Source organism: Canis aureus, chromosome 6 (genome assembly GCF_053574225.1).
Source record: "Canis aureus isolate CA01 chromosome 6, VMU_Caureus_v.1.0, whole genome shotgun sequence".
Lineage (NCBI taxonomy): Eukaryota > Metazoa > Chordata > Mammalia > Carnivora > Canidae > Canis > Canis aureus.
The window spans coordinates 19744541-19758955 of record NC_135616.1 but is presented as its reverse complement, the minus strand read 5'-3'; the positions used below and the strand labels follow the sequence as shown (position 1 = coordinate 19758955).

The following is a 14415-nucleotide window of genomic DNA, read 5'->3' as shown; positions in this document are numbered from 1 at the left end:
ATTAATAAAAAATATTATAAAATTGTAGTGGGAGATAAAGCCTTCATTTCAGACACTGTGTCTCTTATTCTGTCTTGACCTGTCTCTGGAATTGTAGGTAGAAACAAAATCAGACATGACAGGATACATATGAGTTTTCTTATTGAAATGAATGTGGAAGTTTTAACATCAAACAAAAGAATAGCTAACACCACAAGAAAATTTAGAAACTGTGTCAGAGTGCAAAGTATGTTATAAAACGTTAATTAATTCTAATACTTTAATTACTTAATAATAAGATGAACTGCTATATGTTAACTGGTTGTGGGATGTCCTTTTCTGTAGAACAATGTAAATTCTTAACCTTGAGGTAGAGGCATTTACAAGGAAATTTGTTTACTTCAAGCCTTTTATTGATGTCATCACCAGTTCTTTATTTTCTCTTCCATTTTTAAACCCATAGGAGCCTTTCAATGCCAAATGAAACACTTCCCACAAAATTGTAATAGACTTCTCTCCAGTCCCTCCAAGAAGGTGTAATTCCAACAGTTTTGTCTAGAAATATTTCCTTTGCTTAGGTTAGACTAGGCTCTATTTATGTCTCATACTGAACGTGGAGTGACGATGTGGTGAACAAAGATGTGTGGATACAGAGTAAGAAAACCAGAAAATTCCTCGGTTAGTTTTTAGTCAGAATGTTAGTTTGACTTCACTGTTTTATTTTACATGTAGATTCTCAGTTAGTTGTACTCAAATTCAACTGTGAGGGTAATGTCACATCATGTAAAATACAATTGATCTTTGATCCTCTGTAATAATGGATTATTACCACCCTTTGTAAAATTAGAAAATTAGAGGCTTTCAATCTCTGTACCTATGACATATTATTTGATTTATATATCTGATTCAAATAAATTTGACTTTAAAATGTGCCTGCTACAAAAAAGGGTCTACATAGAGAATTCAGGTCAAAATAAAGTAAAAGTAAATCCTATCTTCTGATGTGAATTAAATTAGAAACTCTCAGAAAGATAGGAGAAAAGAAAGATAATGAAGTTTGGGTAATGGAATTAACCAGGAAAGAACTCCTCCCCCATGTTGACCTCTCTCTGAACATTCTCTCCTTTTGGCTTCTGTGACACCATACCCTCACTCTCTGTTTATTCTCAGTAAACTTCACTGGCTCATTGCATTTTACTTGGATCTCTTCAAGCTTTTTCCCAGCCTCCTTTTTCTCCTGTTATATTCCAGTAGGAGGTGTCTGAATGAGCAGCATCAACATTACCTGACACTTGTTAAAATTGCAGGCCTCACCCATGAATCTCAAGCGTATGTACTAAGTCAGAAACTCTGGAAGTGGGACTCAGCAACAATCTAAGTTTTAACAAACCTTCTAGGTGGTTCCTAATACACACCCAAGTTTAAGACCCTTTACTGTGTTCTCTTCTGAGGTTTTCTGATCCACAATTAGGGCCTTCAGGTGATGTACATACTGTGGGAGGTTGTATTTTTTAAAGATAGCCATAAACGTATCCCTTGTCATATCAACCCTTCTAGAATCTTGCTACTTTCCCATTAACAGGTAGAATTAAATTACCCTTCTCTGGAATCTGGGTAGAATTGTGACTTGGTTGTAAACCAGTAGTATGCAATGGGATGGATTCTGAGTAACTTCCAAGGATAAGACATACAAAATAATGTCTTCTGTCTTGTTTAACTAGAACACCCACGGTGGGGGATCTCTAGTCACCAACTCAAAAGTCTAACCTTTCTGAGGCAGCCAGGCTACAGGGTATCCAGTCCCAGAGAAAGACTGTCCATTCCAGTGGCAGTCTTAGACTTCAACCTCTTCTTTCTTGGGCACCAGACCATGAGCACATGAGCCCGCAGATGATTCTAGTTCACATTTGTCTAGTTGCCCTCCTGCCTTCAAGCCCTCTGAGCTGTGGCTTAACATCATGGAACAGAGGCAAGCCATTTCTGCTGTGCCTCTTCTGTGTCCTGACTCATAAATCTAAGAGCATACTAAAATGATTCATCCTTTCCCTTAAGTTTGGGGAAACTTACATAGAGATAGTAAGTGGAACATATAGTATATACAAATTTATATCTCCATTTGAAAATTCTGTTTGAGGTCCAGACATAGAAATGGAATTGCTAACCTGACAACTTCACTTGGAAGTTCACAGGCATCTTAAATTACATAGAAAAAAAAATATGACAGGACAAAATGAGTTAAAAAACAGAAAAATAAAGCTATTATTACTTAATAAATCTAAACCCTTATTCATTACAAAATAGATAAATCTCTAACCAATTGAACTTTTATCAAAGAAGAAAGCAAAAAAATAAGGAGGGAAGATTAGCCAGCAAATGAGGAAAAAGAAGTTAAAAACAATAGGAGACTTATTTCCATCACTCTATGTAAATAAATTTGAAAATATATGTGAAATGTTTAACTTTCTGGAAAAATACAATTTATCAAAGTTTACTTCAATATAAGATCTAAATTCTAGGTATAAATCTAGGGAGAGAAATTCTCTCCTGATAAGTTTTTGTATAAGATTTAGAGATAGTCATAAAACAGTTCTTCCACAAAAAAAAAAAAAAAAAAAAAGAAAAAAAAAATTGAGCCTGAGGACCATATGGCTTCATGGGATAATGCTTCTAAACCTTGCAAAGTTGGTTATTCTTAACCATTATTTCACCTTTCCAGAGCACTGCAATAGTTAAGAAGAATCTCCAAGACCTTCTTATGCAACAAGTTTACATTGATACCAAAACTAACAAAGAATATACAAAAAATACTGTAGCACAATCTCATTTGAGAATACCAATGAAAAACAAATCAATTAGCAAGAGAATCCAACACCCTTGTAAAAATAATATATCATATCATGACCGGTGGAGTTAATCCTATGGAATAACTCTCAGAGAAAAAGGCATAGGATGATGTCTAGAGACAACAAGAAATAGTATGTATGTTAAAATTCCATTCATATTCATGATAAAAAAAAAAACACTGAAAATGGAGATTGGTATTTTCCTATATATATGTATTATTTGTGTATAAATCACATCTACTTTACAGAGAACTTCTCTGTGGGGCTTCTCCCTTGCTTTCAGTATAAAAATCAGTATCTTTAACATGGATTGAATGTTGGTGGCTCTCCAAAATTCAGCTGTTGGTATCTTGACCCTCAGTGTGATGGTTCTAGGAGGTGGGACTTTGAGAGGTCACTAGGACCTGAGGGTGGAGCTCTTGTGATGGGACTGGTGCCCTTACAAAAAGAGACACAAGAGCTCTCTCTCTCTCTCTCTCTCTCTCTCTCTGCTGTCTTCCATGTGAGGGGACAGTAAGAACACAGGCAAGAGGGTCTGTAAACTGGGCAGAGTGTCTTCACCAGACCCGAATCTACTAGCACCTTGATCTTGATCTTCTAGCACATTTCCCAGCCTGTAGAGCTGTGAGAAATAAAGGTTTGCTGTTTAAGCCACCCAGTCTATGGCAATTTGTTATAGCAGCCCACACTGCCTAAGACACGTGGTCTTCCTATCTCTGAGTATGCTGGCATTGACTGCATCTCTTGCTTCATTGCTTACAAACTCACCTTCTCACTTTCCAGAGTCTAGCCATGAAAGACTGAGAGAAGTATCAGTTTTGTTTGTTTTTGAAAGAGAGAAAGAGATGGTGGGATAGGTGGGGAGGGGCAGAAGGAGAGGGAAAGAGAGAATCTCAACCAGGGCATGGAGCTGGACACTGGGCTCGATCTCACAACCCTGAGATCATGACCTGAGCCAAAATCAAGAGTCAAATGCTTAACTGACTGAGCCATCCAGGTGCCCTAAATTTCTTGAACTTCTATTTTCTCACCATCTCTGCTGCTTAGAATGCTCTCCTCTCTCTTCTTTTGATTAATTTGTATATATTCTTCTGATTTTATCTGCAGGATCACTTTCCCAAAAATTCCTTCCCAGATTCCCATGACTAGATCAGACTCCCCTGCCCCAACCCTATACACTCTCTTGATGCCACATAATTTCCTTCAGAGCACATATGGGACCACATATGGCAGCACATAATTTATTTGTTCACTGTTAGCTGTGCTGCATGACAGCAGGAGCATGTTGGGTTATTTCTCACCACAGCTTCAGCACTAGTGCAGTGCCCAATATGGAGTAAGTGTTCTGAAATATCTTTGGAAGAATTGACCTGATGGACTTCTAGGGATGCTGAGACAGTCATGATATAGTCCCACACCCTCTAGACTTAGAGAGAAATGAGATTTGAGTTTCTTCTGTGTCCTAGCTATGGATTTTAATTCTCAGAATCTTATTTTTTTTTCCATTTAAGATGATACTTCACAAGGTGGTCTTAAACAGTAAAGAACCGATGTATGTTTGAGCCGTTAGCAAATTTTAGGACGATATACAAAAAAAATGATTCTATTGTTCTTAAACATTTCAGAGTGTTCTTAATATTACACTATGATGTAATTTTATGGAACCAAGTGAGACTTATAGATATGGAGGACATTATGCAATGCGAAAGTTTACAGGCATCTAGGCATTTCAGAGTGAATTAGTGGAAAGACCATAGACCTCTCCCCTGTCTGAACCTGAGCTCTGCTGCTCTGAGACTTTCTGACCTTGGGACTCCTGGCTGAGCCTCATATGTGTAAAGGAGAATAGTAGATATCCATGAAAACAGTGGAAGCTTAGCACAAAGGAGACAACAGTAAATTTCCTTTTCCCTTCATATTTTAATATGGTGTGTGTGTGTGTGTGTGTGTGCGTACACATGAGTACACAACTGTAAAAATCAGGGATTACTGGTTTTTCTAGCTTGGAATTAATTGTGGTATTTTAAACACGAGACAAAAGGAACAAATTTCAAGATACAAAAAATTCAGAGGCCAATTGCAATAGCTTTTCTATTGGGCTTCGTTTTCTACCCCAAACAAAATTAATTACATTGTCTACATAGGCTTCAGCCCTCTGCCTGATTCTTCTCTTTTGTTATTCTTTCCTTTTTCTATCTAAATATCTTGGCAGAGCTTACCTCTCTACCATGCCCACCATTTTTGCTCACAATTAATGTCTGTTTAAAACAGGAAAGTTGTTTGATGCTTTAAAAAAATCTATTTTGTAGCAAAAAAGATTGGCAGCATTGAGAGTCTGGCATAAACATTGAGAGTCTGTCATAAACCCATTATCACATTTGAGGTAGGTTTTGCCTCTATTTTTAAAAGTGGTGACTTCAGAGAGGAGGTGTCTTTAGAGACAAAATCCTCGTAGGAACTTCAGTAAACATTACAGTTCTACTGGTGGCAATTTGTGAATTTATTCTGGGGAAGATTACACACAGATCTCGAAGTGACATACCTAATTACAATAGTACATGCTAATTCTATGCATTTCCTGTGGGGAAAAAATATCATCAGTTATAGAAGTGAATGATAGGAGTCATATCAGATCCATAAGAGGAACTTAATTGAATCTTCCAGAGCATTAGACTAATAGTTTGGCATAAATACCCACTGAAATACTCTCAAATATTCTGGCAGAAATACACTGAAATATACTAGACCGATTTGGGGGTCTATCATATGCCTTTCCCGAAAAACAGGTATTCCCCTCTTCCCTCTATAAAGCTGTAGCAAATGGTCTTGGGGATCAGTAGGCCACTCTGAATTCCTGCCATCAAAATGGACAGGGCCACAGAGTCAGCCTCCATCGAGTCCTGGCTACTGTTTTCTTTCTCTTTTTTTTTTTTTTTTTCTTTTTCTGGCTACTGTTTTCTTGTGCAGACTGAGAGGTATATTCTGATTTCTACCATCTCCCCTGCAGGTCATAACAGGAGAAAACAGGACAAAAAGTGGGTGAGTCAGGCCAGTCCTTAAAGGCTTATATCTGCTTAAAATTTGGTTGAAATGAACACTTGGACTTTGCTGGGATTACCTTTTTACTTTGTTCCATTATCAGATAAACAAATATGCAGGGCACATAAATAATATGCATACAAATTTCCCCAAGGCCTCCCTTGGATCTCAGGGAAAGATGCTCAGATTTCCATGGTCTCAGGCGCTCGCATGGAATGAGGACTTCACCTGATCAAGAGTCGAGACCCATTTTAAAACAATTTTAAGGTGAAGGAGGAGGTGATCCAGTGGATCTATATCCCCCAACCTCTCCTGTACTTAGCATCTGTGTTCTGGGTGCATCGCCTCCTGCCCTACCATGGGTATGAACTTCTGCAATGAATTTTCTTCCTGCATAATCAACCCTCTTTGAAGTTTTATTGCAGTAGGCATGGCCATGCCCCTAACCCAGAGAAATAGAATATTCCGCGGATAACAAGGGAGGTAGACATGCAGGTGGGATAGACTCTTGGAGTATTAATCTATGACCTACCTCCTGTGATAAAAAAAATCATGGAGGAAGTCCCTCTCCATCAGTCATCAGGAAATGATGGAATAATAATATGAAACAGAAGAAAAGGTACAATTTCAGGGCACGTGTACTGTAATTGGAAGAAAAGGACAAGGTAATACAGCTGATAGAGAGTTCGCTACTCTGCCTCTCTGTGGCTCATCCAAAAAGCACCAGCTAATTGTGCCATTTAAGTGACCACTTGGTTAGGATTGCATCTGAATGTTAATGTTTTCTTTATTCAAAAAGCCTTGGGCATTCATCAACCAGTGGCATCTTGCTTTTCCTTTTCACAAGCTCCCTTTTGACTACAAGTGTGTACAACATTTATTAATTCATCTACTCTATTCAGATACATCTGAAGCCAGTATATCCTTTCCCCCTTTGCTTTTAAATGAAAAGAAACTAAAATTGAAAAGAAATCTTTCATCTCACTACTTCTGTCTCGGATGTGAGAGCAAAACCTTGAATAGCTTTTCTGCTATTCTTCACTTCTTGCGGAGTTGTTGGGTAGGTTTTCCTACAAAGCAAGGCAATGTATTTTGCTTTTAGGGAATAAAGAAAGATTTTTTAAAATACCATTCATCATCAAGTAGATTTCCATTAGCACAGTGGTCAGTTTCATTACATGGTATGAATACCTCTATTATGTGCTGGAAGCGTTCATTGTCCTTTCAAAAATATATTGAAAATAATTTGATGTCAATTTCCATGGTGATAGAAGAGAAGAACATCACTTGGAACCATAACAAGCACCTATATCTAAATTATTGTGAAGCACTGAGATGGTCCCTTTGTGTCAAGAGTTCTCTGGTTTGTTGTTATTGTTTCATTATCTGAGAAGAAAAAAAACCCTTCAAAAATGTAGGGCAATTATTAAATCTCATCCTCTTTTATATTTTGTTGGCCAACCAATGTTTTGTGTGTGTGAGATAATGCTTCAAAAGAAGCATTCTAATTCTGCTTTTGTGAAGATTTTAAGAATGAATCTATGAGTGGAAAAGGGTTTAATATAAGGCATCAAAACCTAAGATTCTCTTTGTATTGCCGAATGCCACTATATAATCCTTTCTCATTGTTTATGAATCACAGAAACTATTGGCAAAGGACTATATGGACGTACATTCCTGGTTCTTCTCTTTTTTCCAGTTTTTATCTACTTGATTTTACATCTTAAACCTACACGAGACTGAATCTTAGGGGTGCGGTACCTTGTGAAGAATGTACTTAACCTGGTTGCCTTTTCTGGGTTCCAGAATCAGGCCAACCATGTTAGATGGAAGCCTCTCAGTCTAGATAGATTCTACATCATATTTTGAAGAACTTTAGAGAGTCCGACTTCAAATAAGAGGCATAGAATTAGTTCAACATGAATGAGCTCACACTATGAGTTTACCACGTGTTTAAGCTTATTGAATAGAACACTCAATTGATATACCTGCGCTGGCCTAGTTAAATCCCAATTACTTGACACAAAAGAACTCATGGAGACCCCAAAGGCTGTAGACAGATATTTCTAAGGCTTTTGAGTTCATCTTGTTCCTGTTCAAGTTCTCTGCTTTCATAATCCTGTTACTACATCCTGCCTGCCTATATCCCACACCAGTTTCTGTGAAAAAGGACCTCTTGCTCTTATATCTGGACTTTTAATGTGATTTTCAGAAATTCATTAATCTCCCTTCCTGCAATGATCTCTTTTTTATTACACATCTGGGGAGTTTCAACTTTGTGCTACACTCCCTCCAAACACTGCTAGCCTTAGTTACCGAGAAAGTTCTAGAGATGGCTTTCTCTTTGCTGGCCAGCAGCCCTTTTACATCTTACCTGAAGTTATAGAAGGTATTTCCTTGCCTTTAAATTTTCTCCAAATTGGGTAAGACTTAGAAAGGATTGTACAATCAAAGAGGGATTGTGATCTTATGGTCACCCCCCGGCTTTTGGATTTATTTCCACTTAATTGACCCAGGTAATGGATCATTTTGCTGTCTTAAGCATGATGCCCTTGTTCTGTGTTATGATATGTGGGATGTGGATAGAGTTAGAACTTTCTCCAATCAACACTAAGAGAGAGAAAAAAGAAAGAGAGAGGGGAAGTTGGAGGTGGAGGAGGAAGGGGAAAGGGAGAGAAAGGGAAGAGATGACAGGAGGGAGGGGAAGGGAAGAATATAGCAAACTTTACTGCAGACTTAGAAGACAGAAGAAGTTCACATTGTAGAAATTAAAAAACTTGAAGTTGTATATTAAATATACTACTTAGAAGGTCTTTAATCTACACTACCCCTTGAGAGTTTTCCTTAATCACTCATTGTTTATTTTCTGTTGATTCTTTCTTCCTCTGCCCCCTCATCTCCTGTCTTCAGTTTCCTGGGAATCCTCCCATCCACATTCTTCTCAGTCCATTTATTTGGCAGAACATTTTGATCTTATCTTCGCTTCTACTTTCAAACTCGATCCCAAGATCTCCCAAGGCTACCACAGCATTCAGGTGAATGTAAGGACCCTCTCCTCCATTAATAACAACAAAGAGGCCTGGCAAAGAACTTCAGATTTCATTTCATAGGAATAGAGTTCTAATTTTATATCTCATTTTCCCTCCATTATACTGGGTTGGAGTATCATTATCATTTACATTGATATGACTAAATCTGCATTGTCATATTCAATTTATGGCATTTTATTTTAAAAAACTGACTAAACTGGGTTAGAGGAAATTAAAGTCCTTAAAAATAGAATGTAAGAGAAAATTGTAGTAACTGGGATGCATTAATCTGAAGAAAAAAACACAACTGAGCAAGTAGGGAAAATTAGTGAGCAATATTCTATTAGAGATATTTCTACAGAAAGTGCTTTAATGTACTTACCTATCTCTTCTTAAAGTGTGAAGATATTAATCACATTCACTAACCTATTGTTACATAAGCTGTTAGGTGGTACTTGTTACAATGAATTCAAATGGAAATAAAACCTTATGGCAAGAGCAGAGTTTACCAACATCTATAACGCCAGCCTTTCCAAAAAGTTATATAGAATCCTTCATTAACAAAGAAATTCTTATATGACCTTTGAAAGAACAAACAAAAGAAGCTGCCTATGAATTTTATATTCGGCTCTTTAGGATAAGCAGCTGCTGAAATTCATCCAAAAAGTTTGCCTTAAATGTGTACGTGACTAGGCTTCCAGCGTAATACAGATTTCGTAATTTGGGTTCTCTTGAGATGGATATTTGATGACATGATCATGGGTTCAATTTCACAATTATCCCAAGAGAAATGCTGATCGGCATCAAACTTATTTTAGGAAAGGGAAGGTAATCCACTGTGTGTGTCTTGGGCACCTGCCAATTATTCTGTCAGAGGCCAAATTGCTTCAGACAGCTGTCTTGGCCTTCCAAAGCATTTTGAGCCCTGCACTGGCCATTCCTCGCTACTGATCATTACCTCTGGCAGAGATTATGCAGGAACAGACACAACCTCAGGGCAGGCTCATTCCTAATGACACCTGAGGTTGTGGAAGAGCAAGTCTACTTCACCGTTGGGTCACTATTAGAACCCAAGTAACTATGGAGTCACTCTGACTATAACAATGAACATGGAATTTTTATTTATTGGCAACATTGTGCCACACATGGAAAGCAGACTTCAATGGTTTTACCAAAATGGATTTCTTTGGACACACACCTCTTCTCCATTTACTCAGGTCATTCATATCGCATTAACAACTATACTCATTAATGAACTTAATTTGAATATGGTTAGAGAAGTTTAGTGGAGAATCTTGTATTTGTTAAAAAATAATTTTAAACCTCTCTAAAAGCAAAGACAATAAGGTCTTAAAATAAGACTACTGTACTCTTACTAGAAATTCTCGTCTAAAGGACTTTGGGGAAGTACCCTGGAGACAACATTCATCCTTTCATGAAGTAGTTCCTGAGTATATACTTTGTATCAGACAATTTTACACAGTGATGAATAAGGCGGCTAGGTGATAGTCCTTATGGAGCTAATTGTTTCTAGGAGAGGCAGCCAACAAAACCAGTTAAAGATGGAGACAAAATATTCAAGTTTAACAAGTCCTATGAAGGAAAAAAACAAGGAATTGAGACAGAGAAGAGCAGAGGGGACATTTCTCCTGAGACCCAAAGGAAGAAAAAGGGAGATGTCTGGTGAGCTGGACCAAAAAAACTAGAAGAAGATTGGAATAAGATGAGTTAAAGAGAAAAACAGGGGTGAAGTCATGCATGGATTTATAGGCCAACTCAAGAAGTTGGATTATATGATAAGTACAATGGAAAGTCCAGTGAAAGCTTTTTTCTCTTAACAATATCATCCAACTTTTGTTTCAACAAATGCCATTTTTCCCACCTATGAGTAGAAAAGTTTGGAGGGAAGGGAAGGGAAGGGAATAAGAAAAGAAGTGGTGAGACCATTTGAGAGTCTGTTATATGAATCCAGGAGAGAGAAAATGACTGGGTGATTTAAGATGGCGGCTGCAGCCATTTTTTTTTTTTTTTTTTTTTGAGGTAGAATGTGGGGAAATGACTAATGCATTGCATGCAGGGAGCAATAAAGAATAAAGATGACTCTTGGTTTCTGCTACAGTAATGTGGCAGAAAATGGAAACAGGAAGACCTGTGCCTTATTTTGGAAGCAGTAGTTTTACCAAGGATGCTGACCCGTCTGTAGGCTACACTTGAGCATATTTCTTGCTCAGACATCAAGGATGACAGTGGACCCTAGAAGGGCATGGGAATCTGGTGAGGGGTGCCTTTCCAGTGAGGCCTAGATAACAGAGCTTCAGGGATTATTGGCTTTAATTTAGATGGGGATGACATCTCTATCCTTGACCTGACCCTAGTCAGGCTCCTCTCAGCCCTCAAGCCTCCAATGTTAGACTCTGTCTGTGGCCCCTTTAGTTCAGTTTTACCAAAAATCATGCTGGGTCAGTTTAGAGAAAATCACCCATAGGCATAACTGGTATCTATTCCATAGGTGCCTTGGTATCTATTCCTCTGGCCTGCCTTTGGCAAGAATCCTAATGCATCATTCTAGCTAGAGTCCTGCTAGCTAATGTTTCCTCTGAGTAAACTACTCCCCCAACTCTGCTCCTTGGCTAGAAATCTCCCCCCCCCCCACCATCGTCCTTGTGTTAGAAGTTGAACCACATCCCTTTCCCAACTACTGCAACACACCCTCCCCTCCAGAGGTCCCCTGAATAAGTTGATCCTTTTTCAGCAAGTGTTATGAGTAATGTTTTTTTTTTTTTTCCTTAACAGTGGAGAAAAAATAAAAGAAAGCAGGTCTGGGAAGAATGAGAAAGGGTGGCAAGAGCTAACATGCTGGCAAACAAAAAGTGAGTGGATGTATTTAAATGGCAGGAAGAGGTGAGCTGAAACAAGCTGACAAAATTTCATTTCTAGAGGGCACCGAGTGACATAGCACACAGGACCGAACTGCAGCATCTCCTCTCACACATCTGCTCTTGCTCTGTTTCTTAGAAGAAGGGAAAAATCTGCTCCAGGGACCTTTCCTTTCCCTTCCTCCCAGTCCTACAAATTGTTTCCCGCTAAAAGGAGACTTCTGTTAAAACTCCCCACCCTGGCAACAATTTGGTGGAAATGGAAACACATGGTAACATTTGTTTACCAAAGTCAGCACCTGATTTTGTGTCTTCTTAAAAGAACCTGAATTGGATGCGTCCATATCTGGGAGGAAAATAACCCAGCTCTTCTCGAGACATAGTATGTTCATTATTATTGTCATTTCAATGACACCAAATTTGAATTATGCCTAAAGTTCTTGATGATTTTGAATGCAATATTTCAGTGTCGTGTAAAGCAGATCAACCTGAAACCTTAAAAAAACAACAAATCTATTAAGGGGTATATGTAATATAAATCCAGACTACTCTAGATCTTGATTGAGTGTGATGTTTTTCATTCCAGATTTAATCCCTCAAGGATTCCAATATTAAGCTGAACACAGGGGATCCCTGGGTGGCTCAGCAGTTTGGCACCTGCCTTTGGCCCAGGGCACGATCCTGAGGTCCCGGGATCAAGTCCTGCATTGGGCTCCCAGCATGGAGCCTGCTTCTCCCTCTGCCTGTGTCTCTGCCTCTCTCTCTCTTTCTCGGTCTATCATAAAAAATAAAAATAAAAATAAAAAAATAAAAATCTTTAAAAAATAAAAAATAAACTGAACACAGGCTTGGCTTGATTTTCACTGTGCATCTCTGACAATGGTTAATGCATTGACAACTTAAAATCCATGCAGATTATTTTAGCATCATTTATTCCTTGAATTAGATGTTTTTGAGTATACTGGTCAATATTAATTCCTTAAGCAGTTTTACTGTGTATGCATTTCTCAAACATTACTGTGTATGCATTTCTCATACTCGTATGCATCCAGAAGAGACTTTAAAAACATATGACTCAGGTAAAGTGGGCTCTAGCTCCTTGTGATACTCTTTATCTTGCTCCTGGATATTGGTGGCAATCTGTCCCTAGAGGTGAAGAAGACCAGAATGCAGGATATGACTTCAGTGTCTTTGGGCCCTGACATTAGATTCGTCATCTAGAAGTCTAATAGGGGTTAAGAGTCTCTCGGCCAAAGGGACATTGGTATTGGAATTGTAGGTGTCTCGATGACAGTTTGATCAAGTCCTTTCATCAGGCGGACTACTGAGGTTGCACAAGAAGACTCATTCACATAATGCAGTCCACAGCCATCAATAAATTCTCCAGGGTTTTGTGCACTTGAATAGCAATAATATCCAACCACAACATTTATCATCAGGCCCAAAGTACTTATCAAGCATGAGTATTACTTTATCACTGAATCAGGATGAGCCTGTAAATTAAACTTAAAAAAAGAGGGGGAGCATCTTTGTCCTTTGGGTCTTGAACAGAAAGAAAAGGCTTTCTCATAATAATCTGTAGCCAAATCAGTGCTTCCAAGTAAACAGAAGACAGGACTTTTGTAGATGACAGAACATAGTTAGGTCTCTGAAACAAATTTGTAAAAATACAAGTGTTAGTTCTAGGATCTATTTTTCAGCTTTTCAGTTTTAGAACTCAAAGCAAACTACAGTAATGATATTTAAAACTCTCCCAGACTCTGATACCTTGAGGTCTTCCTATCCTGTCTGTATGTTTCTTTTAATGGGAAACAGCCCTAAAACACAAAGCACAGCACAAACGCTCTCTAAACATTCAAAAACCTCTCTCACAAGGAATATGGAAAAGAAATTGGAAGATGATAAGCAAAATTAGAACCAGGTGGCGATAGAATCTGGGAAAATGTGAATATACTTTTAACCCACTTATCCCACACCTCTTGTCAAGTATTTTTCATAGTAGATTTTAGTTCTATCCTGAAAAAGCCTTACTTCCCCTCTTCATAATTTATGTTGTATACTTTGTTTCTCTTCTATGTTTATAGAATCTCTATACTTAAATTTCTTGTCTATCCTTTGGCTTTATGGCTTTTAACATCATAACTTTTTTAAAAAGATTTTATTTATTCATGAGAGACACAGAGAGAATGAGAGGCAGAGACACAGGCAGAGGGAGAAGCAGGCTCCATGCAGGGAGTCTGATGTGGGTCTTGATCCCGGGTCTCCTGGGCTGAAGGCAGGCACTAAACCGCTGAGCCACCCAGGGATCCCCATAACTTTTTATTTTGACAGTCAACTGAATAGTCTTATGTTGAGGTGGGGAGACAGTGAAGCATGTGTGGAGGTAGGTGAAAACATATTGTTGCCTTTTAAGCCTCACTGTAAACGTGATCACGTATGATGGGAGTCTGCTGGCTATTTGAAATTATCAGTGGTGGCGATTTCTTGTTCTCGCAGAACACCAACATGGAATTGCTTCTCAAATCCTAAAAGCAAACATAGAATAGCATCTCGTACATGCTGTGTTTGAAAATTCTTCCCCACTAGCTGAATTGCAATTTATTTTTTCTGCAAGCTGGGTTTCTACCACAATTGTACGGATTAGTCTGC

The 14415-nt window shown here is 38.3% G+C and overlaps 1 protein-coding gene and 1 long non-coding RNA gene across 11 annotated transcripts in view; one reads left to right on the top strand and one right to left on the bottom strand.

The window, feature by feature from the left end:
- LOC144315591 (uncharacterized) overlaps positions 1-9956 on the bottom strand; it is a 63819-nt gene extending 53863 nt beyond the window's left edge. For 6 of the 10 annotated variants that reach the window (XR_013381322.1, XR_013381321.1, XR_013381320.1 and 3 more), the window contains exon 1: positions 9849-9956. The gene's annotated coding sequence lies outside the window, so the exon portion shown is untranslated. The remainder of the gene's footprint in view (positions 1-9848) is intronic. The other 4 variants (XR_013381317.1, XR_013381319.1, XM_077900335.1 and 1 more) reach the window with 1 other exon arrangement.
- On the top strand, positions 9951-12624 carry LOC144315592 (uncharacterized). Its single transcript, XR_013381323.1, has 3 exons — positions 9951-10107; positions 11684-11760; positions 12353-12624. It is a non-coding gene; the product is annotated as an uncharacterized LOC144315592 (long non-coding RNA).
- The last annotated feature ends 1791 nt before the right edge of the window (positions 12625-14415 follow it).